Source organism: Hyperoodon ampullatus (assembly GCF_949752795.1).
Source record: "Hyperoodon ampullatus genome assembly, chromosome: 11".
Lineage (NCBI taxonomy): Eukaryota > Metazoa > Chordata > Mammalia > Artiodactyla > Ziphiidae > Hyperoodon > Hyperoodon ampullatus.
The window spans coordinates 95,398,778-95,406,182 of NC_136924.1; the positions used below are offsets into that span (position 1 = coordinate 95,398,778).

Consider the following 7,405-nt stretch of genomic DNA (forward strand, 5'->3'; position numbering starts at 1 on the left):
TCTTATTACAAGAAAAAAATTGTAACTATGTGAGATGATGGATGTTAAACTTGTGGTAAATATCTTGCAATACTTACACACATCAAATCATTGTTATACACTTTAATACAATGTGATTTGCCAATTATATCTCAATTAAGCTGGGAAAAAAGAAAACCTGAAGCAAACAGCCTCCAGCTCTAACAATAAACCTTTAAAATTACAACGATCATTAAACAAGAGGGAGAGATTATCCAAAACCATCCATATCTCTTTCTACACAACGTTCAGTAACATAGATTTCAATGGCTTAATCCATACTGTCTCTCAAATTTATACCATGTACCATTTTAGAGATCATGGGAGAGCTGAGTACTCAGGCAACCTCTAGAAGCCTGCTTCACGAAGCCCTCACCTTTAAAGGATTCTTCCTGTAGCTGAGTACAGAACTAAAAAAGTAAACAACCCACTAAGCCCATCTGTTTGTAGTACTGAAGTCCTTATTTACTGAGCTTTCAAGTCTGAAAAACTTTGAAGGATTCGGTGTCTTAATATTTTTAGAAACATACACCCTTCTGTCCTGATATTTCTACTTATGCTAACTTTAACGAGAATATCAACTTTTCCACCTTCCATAACTACCAAAGCACCATTCTTGGTTCATTACAAAGAATTTCAATACATCTGTTTTCCTATCACAGCAAATAACCTCAAACTCTGCTAACAAAGCCTCAATTTAGAGAAGTAAAATTCATGGATCATTGCCTAAGGTATATTCAATCCACCCACCCATTCCTCTAGAGTAAGGATCAGCCTGTTTTGTACAAACTGAGCTAAGAATGGTTTTTACATTTTTAAAGGGTTATTTTTTTTTAAGCAAGAGACTGTATGTGGACGGCAAAGCCTAAAATACTTAGAATTTGTCCTTTAAGAGAGTAAAATCCCTGTTCCAAAGAGCAGTGTTTCTTAAAGGCACCATCACTGACAAGATTTAGGGCAGTGATTCTCAAACATTACTATGAATAAGTCACTTGAGCAGTTTGTCAAAAAGCAGACTCCTGGCAACCCAAAAATTCAGGTTTAGGACCCTGGAACCTAACAAATAATCCATGTGATCATGATATAGGTGGTTCTAAGAACACTTCGAGAAAATTTAATCATGGGATCAGCTCAGACCATCAAAAAGACTTCTTACTGGACTGACTTTAGTGGACTAAATTTTAGTGTCATATTGATTTGCACTGTGGGACATCTCATGATCAGGAAACACTGCTTTTCCTGTACAATATATCTGCTTCTATCTTAAGGTTACCATGAATTTTCTAATTTTATTCAACTCTTTGTCAATTCTGTCCACCTCTATCAGAGCAAATTGTACAGGATCTGATAGCATGCATATGCATTTTAACCCTTCTTTTCACCTTATTTTTTTCTCTATTTTGGCTTCATCCCAATCTTCTGTTTGTTTTAATACATTTATATTAAGTCTCCTCAAATCATTTTTGGGAAAACAAGTCATACTATCCTAAACTATTCCTTATGGGACATGGTATGCATTTTCCTTACTTAATTCTCTCGGCTTAGGAGCAAGAAAAGAATATTTATGTTATGAGCTGACAGGGGGGAAAAACCTGGAAAAAAATGAGATAAAAGGTTTTTTAAAGAAATATAAAATTCCTCAGCCAATGAAATGTGGGAATGAGGAATAATCCGTCTATATTAGGAGAAATCTCACACTCACACACACACACACACACTCACACACACACACAAATGATCCAACCAAAAGAGTTTAAAAGGAGCTTAAATAAGAAAACTGAAAGGAAATCATGGACTTCCCTGGTGGTGCAGTGGTTAAGAATCCACCTGCCAATGCAGGGGACCTGGGTTTGATCCCTGGTCCAGGAAGATCCCACATGCCTCAGAGCAACTAAGCCTGTGCATCACAACTACTGAGCCTGCTCTCTAGAGCCTGCAAGCCACAACTACTGAGCCTGAGTGCCACAACTACTGAAGCCTGTGCACCTAGAGGCTGTGCTCCACAAGAAGAAGTCACCAAAATGAGAAGCCTGCGCACCGCAATGAAGAGTAGCCCCCGCTCACCACAACTAGAGAAAGCCCGCATAGCAACAAAGAACCAATGTACCAAAAATAAATGAACAAATTAATTTTTTTAAAAAAGAAAATCAGAAAGAAAACCTTATAGACTTCCATTCTGAGATGAAAAAAGATTTGGTAGCTCTTGAATAAGATTTCAATAACCAAAGTTTACAGAATTAAAAGACAGTATTTATTAAATGCTCAACTATGTGCTAAGGATTATACACGTATTATAGCTTAGCTAATACTTACACATTAGACTAGCAAAGTAGGTACGATTCTTTCCATTTTTTTTACAAACACTCCTTTATGGCTTGCAGAAGGTGACTTGTCCAAAGACCATTTAAACGGTAAGTAATGAAATCAGAATTTGTTATCAGTATCTGCTTACAAAGCCCATTTTGTCAAAGCTTACAAAGGCTATTTTGTCAAAAGTACTAGGGCTGCCTCTGTATACACATGTATATTATTAGATCCCCTACAGTTCAAATAAAGTAGGTCAGACATGGTCTCCAGTCACAAGATTAAAATGTAGTGAGCAATGCTACGACAAGTGTGTGCTAGAGCCTTGTCAGAGTGAAACAGAAAAAAGGCCGCATTTCTTCAGAGATAAAAACATAGCAATAATTATTCAGCATGGACAGATAAACTGAGATGAAAGGGACAGGAAAAATCCACATAATACACATTTTAGTGCCTATCTTTGTGCCAAAAGGAGTAATCATATCAGAATATTTTATAGAGAGATCAGTCTGTCAAGAACCAAGGAGTTTAATCTTGCAAAAAGTGAAGAAAAAAAAGAGAATGACACATGTGGAGCTAGACATCAAGTCTAGATATGCAGACTGAAGTGAACCCATACAAAATGGAGTGAGCAGAAATAACTGACAAAAGAACAAACCATACTCCATGCCATTTCATTTCCAGTTCCGGTGTTTTTATTTTAGAAAGCACATTGAATTAAACAGGTTAGAGCTATTGCTTCCTTGTTCTGTGTACTTCTATCCTCCATTTGAAAAAACATACAGTCTTCATCCATTCTGCGAGATCAAAAGAACCTAGGGGGGAAACACACAGAGCTCACTTAAATCACAGTTTTAAACAGTCTTTATAATTAGGATGAGACAAAAGAAAAGGAAAATAAGAAAATTAACTAATGTGACAATAAAAAAATACAAATTGTCTAGATTGCTAAAAAGAATCATAACCCTTTTTGTAATTACCACATTTCATCTTGGTGATCTCAGCTGACAAAGGTATACTAAGGTATATCATCATTCATTAAAAATTAAAAGCTTAAACCTGTAACAGGTTTAAAAGAGCAAGCTTACTTCCCAGATTTACTTGAGTCTTCTTCAGGAGAAACTATTCTTATTTCCTGAAATTTCTTCTCTCTAGAATCAATAATTCAATTTATAGGTCCATTATTTTATCTACTTTTTCAAGATGCTGCCAACACAAAAGCCAAAACTTTGGTCTTTATCACTGGAGTTTTGTGAGACTTATTTCAGTTAGACATCCAGGTAAGCATATTTTCCTAGTGATTGATTTAAACTGTACTATAGAGATAATTTATATTTTACAAAAATCAACCCAATTTTAGACACTGAATTTCACATTAAAAAATACAATCATATAAAAGATGTGTCAGCAATTACTCCTTGACAAGCCTATAATATAGACAATTGTGTTTTATTTTAGCACCAAGAGGAAAAAATTGAGGTAAGAACATTTTTTCTAAAACATCACAGAAAGTTATTGTAGCAAAATTCCTGAACAAACAAAATTAAACTTAAATGCTCTTACTCTAGTGCTCAAGACTACATTTTCAATAAATTATATAATGAGCAATAAATTTTGGTTCAGATTAAGATTCAAGCTTCTTTCAGTTCTAAAGCACTGACATCTCCATATAATAACCAAAATTTGTGACAAAACTCTTTTTAAGTTTAGAAATTCTAACCATATTAACTGAGGCATGTATTTTCTTGTGTTCTATACTAATATATGTAAAACTGTATTTAGCATTAAACAATTTTTAAATAGAAGGTGACTTCTTTTTATACTATTAAAAAAAAAAAGAATTCACCATGTATTTAAACAATAATATCAGTTACTCTAGCTTCATGTTACTATAAATCCTTTATTCCAAGTATACACAGTAAGTCCATTTAACTATCTACTTCCCGTTGCTAACCTAAAAATCTGTCAGAAAAAAAAAAATCAGAGTCTAATGTTTTACCTTTGTTGCAGATTGATTCATTATCCAGAACAGAAATAAAGGTGGGCCAGAGGAGAGGTAGAGGATTAGTGGTATAATAGATCTAAGAGATCCACTTCTCTTCTCTCTTGACCAGAAATTGCAAAGAACCTCTTTGCATCTTCTCTTAACGAGGGACACTTTTTTATTCTCAAACCCTGTAAATGATGTACTCATTAATTCTACATACAAACCACCTAAAATGGCTGCCCACAGCTTGCCTTAGTATCCTAACCACAAGCCCAAACAGTGACAACTTTCTTTCTAACTCACAGCGGTCTCATTGCACAGCCCTTCACTTATTCAGGACTACAGCAGATTTTGAAGACTGCACGCCACATAATGCAAAGAGCACCGTATTGGCAGTTAGGACACTTCAGATGTAGTCCTGGCTCTGTAATCCTGGTTAAGTTACTAACTTCTCTGAATGTTAGTTTCTTTACCAGTAAATCCAAGATTACAGTATATGACCTCTAAGCTTTCCACTTAAAAATTCTAAACTTCTATGGTAGGCCTCTGTAGGCCAGTAGTTTAATCTGTTACTACAGATACTATAGTAAAACAAGTAGTTGAGTGAATAAACGGGTCTGCAACTTATTAAAAGAATGGAAAATTACAGTCTTTAAATCTAGGGACTTCAAAATATCACTTCATTTATTTTATTCAGCCTCATCAAATTCTAAAATGTAGAAAATCACAATACTGGTACTGATGCACATGTCTGAAGGCAGCTGTTGATGGAAAGGAAATAGACCTATTTACCAGAGAGAACACAAATGAAAATGGGGACACACACACACACACACACACAGAGAAATAGGTAGGCAGAGACAAAAAATGACAACATTGGAAAAATAAAATCCCGTGGGACTGAATGACTAAAGAGAGAGATACCAAACCAGGAAAGCAGAAGCACAACTGAAGAAAGAGTAAGAGAAGAAGGGCAGAGACAGATAAGCAAGACAGAAAGGTGAATATGCAGAACGGAACTGATGGGCAGGTACAGTGACAAGGAAATGGGACCAGAAAGGAAAGAGATAGCCAGAAGACAGGGTCATTTTTACCACAAAATATTGTCAAGTTACATACTTCTGTAGTTATCCCCCCAGTGCTCACACTAAAAAGGGGACACTTTCATTTTTACAAAATGATTAACAGTGCGTATTTCATTTATCTTGCAGATTTTTTTAAAAAATCACATTTACTGTGAGATAGCATAATTTTTGCCATCATTAAGGTCTACATATTGGATATGATAATAACTCGATGGGGGGGAATCCTTTCACAATGTATATCAAATCATCATCTTACAATTTTACCTGTCAGTTATACCTCAATAAAGCTGGGGGGAAAAAAAGGTTTCACATGTATCCATATACTGGAAATCCCTAATTTTACATATTGCTAATTTTTTTTCCAAATTAAAGAATGATAGTACCTCAGGTTAGGACAAATTCACCCTATGTCAAGAATTTACAGGCATTCATGATTACACACCACAGTGACTTATGGGACACTGGTATATTGAAAACACATTCTTGAAATTAACTTACCATTTAAGAGTCAAGATCAGGGATCGTAGTCCTGTTTCCATTTTTGCCCCCTTTGCTTGTCGTGGTATGTCATGCTCTATCTCTTCTCCTATGCAGATTTTGTCAGTAGCCATCAATCTGAAGCTTTCTTCTGCTGCCACCTACCAGTTTATTTCTCTGCTGCAGCAGAAGAGTATATAGAAAAAGTTCTTGCTTACTATTCATATTAAACAGAAAAATTCCTTAACATTTCATATTTTCACACGTGTATGAAGTTCCTGTTTCCCCGAAACCTCCCTTCCAAGTTAAAACAACAAATATCCCAATCACAGAAGATCAAAACACGTATGATCAATGTTCATGCTAAGCTGGAGGAGGGGGGAGCTAGAAAGATTTAGAAACTCAGCAGTTGCCATCTCAAGGAGCCATTCCTTTTCTGTTACTTTCCTTCTTCACCTGTCCCTACAAATAATAAACGCATAACTTAAAATTTTAACTAGGTAGTCAACTCCTCCAAATTTTAAGTTCAGAGACTACCAAAAGACTTGTGGAAGATGCAGCAATAAAGGAGTTTTTAAAAGTAATTCTAGAAACTAAGGGTGTTAGGCGCTTTACCTGCTTGAGTTTTCATGTTCTGGACTGCTTATTGCCCAATGGCTCTGAATACATTAAAACACGAACACATACGCCACCTACATTTAAAATAGGGTAGCATTTGTATGCCCATATAAGCAATGGGTATATTTTTTGCAAAAGAGTAGTAATTTCATTAGGTCCTTTTAAAAGGACTGACCACAAATGCACATTTCCTCAAACTGTATACATACATAAAAGAATTAGGGCAAAAAAGGGAGAGTGACAAAGGTAATAGTGGTTGTAGAACTGGAAATTAATACCACATAAATGTTTTGTTTTTTAATATCCTGAGATTCATTTCTATTCCCAGTCTCTTTATCATTGAGGTCTAGCTTTCAAATTTATTCTTTATTCGCTACTAAAGAACAATATGCAAGAATGAGCTAGTGATAATGATGAACTAGTAATAATGGCTTTTGTTCCACCCTCCCACTACCTTTACCCCAAAATAAAAACTTATTTTGTGAACTTAAAAAATAAAACACTGACATAAGCACCAAAGGCTAGTCAACAGTGGCACTGCCGTGACATTGTTTCTACTTTCTCATTCCTTCCCCCATCTCAAGCCCCACCCTTTGACCTCTGTATATGGGATGAGCCTGAGCAGGAGAGTTGGTGATGTCAGGACTGCGCCGTTCCCACGGATGCTCCTAGAGGCCTGCCGTGCTTCTGGGAACTGGGGCACAGGGATGGCTGTCTGACTGAAACCTAAAACAACAACAATTCACCCCACCCCTCATGTTCCCAAACCCCACAGTAGCAGCCAGGTATATATGCTATATAAGGACCATGTAATATAGTTTGAATATGGTGAAATCTGAAAGCAAGATCATTTTTAACATGGCAGTGATCTTGGCGGGGGGGGGGGGGCAGCGGAATGGAGGTTCACAAATCCTCC

General features: G+C 36.1%; 1 long non-coding RNA gene across 1 annotated transcript; it reads right to left on the reverse strand.

The window, feature by feature from the left end:
• Positions 1-2,994: 2,994 nt before the first annotated feature.
• Positions 2,995-6,229, reverse strand: LOC307060888. The gene is made up of 2 exons (XR_013811159.1): positions 5,893-6,229; positions 2,995-3,137 (listed from the first exon to the last, which is right to left on the reverse strand). It is a non-coding gene; the product is annotated as an uncharacterized lncRNA (long non-coding RNA).
• Between the last annotated feature and the right edge of the window lie 1,176 nt (positions 6,230-7,405).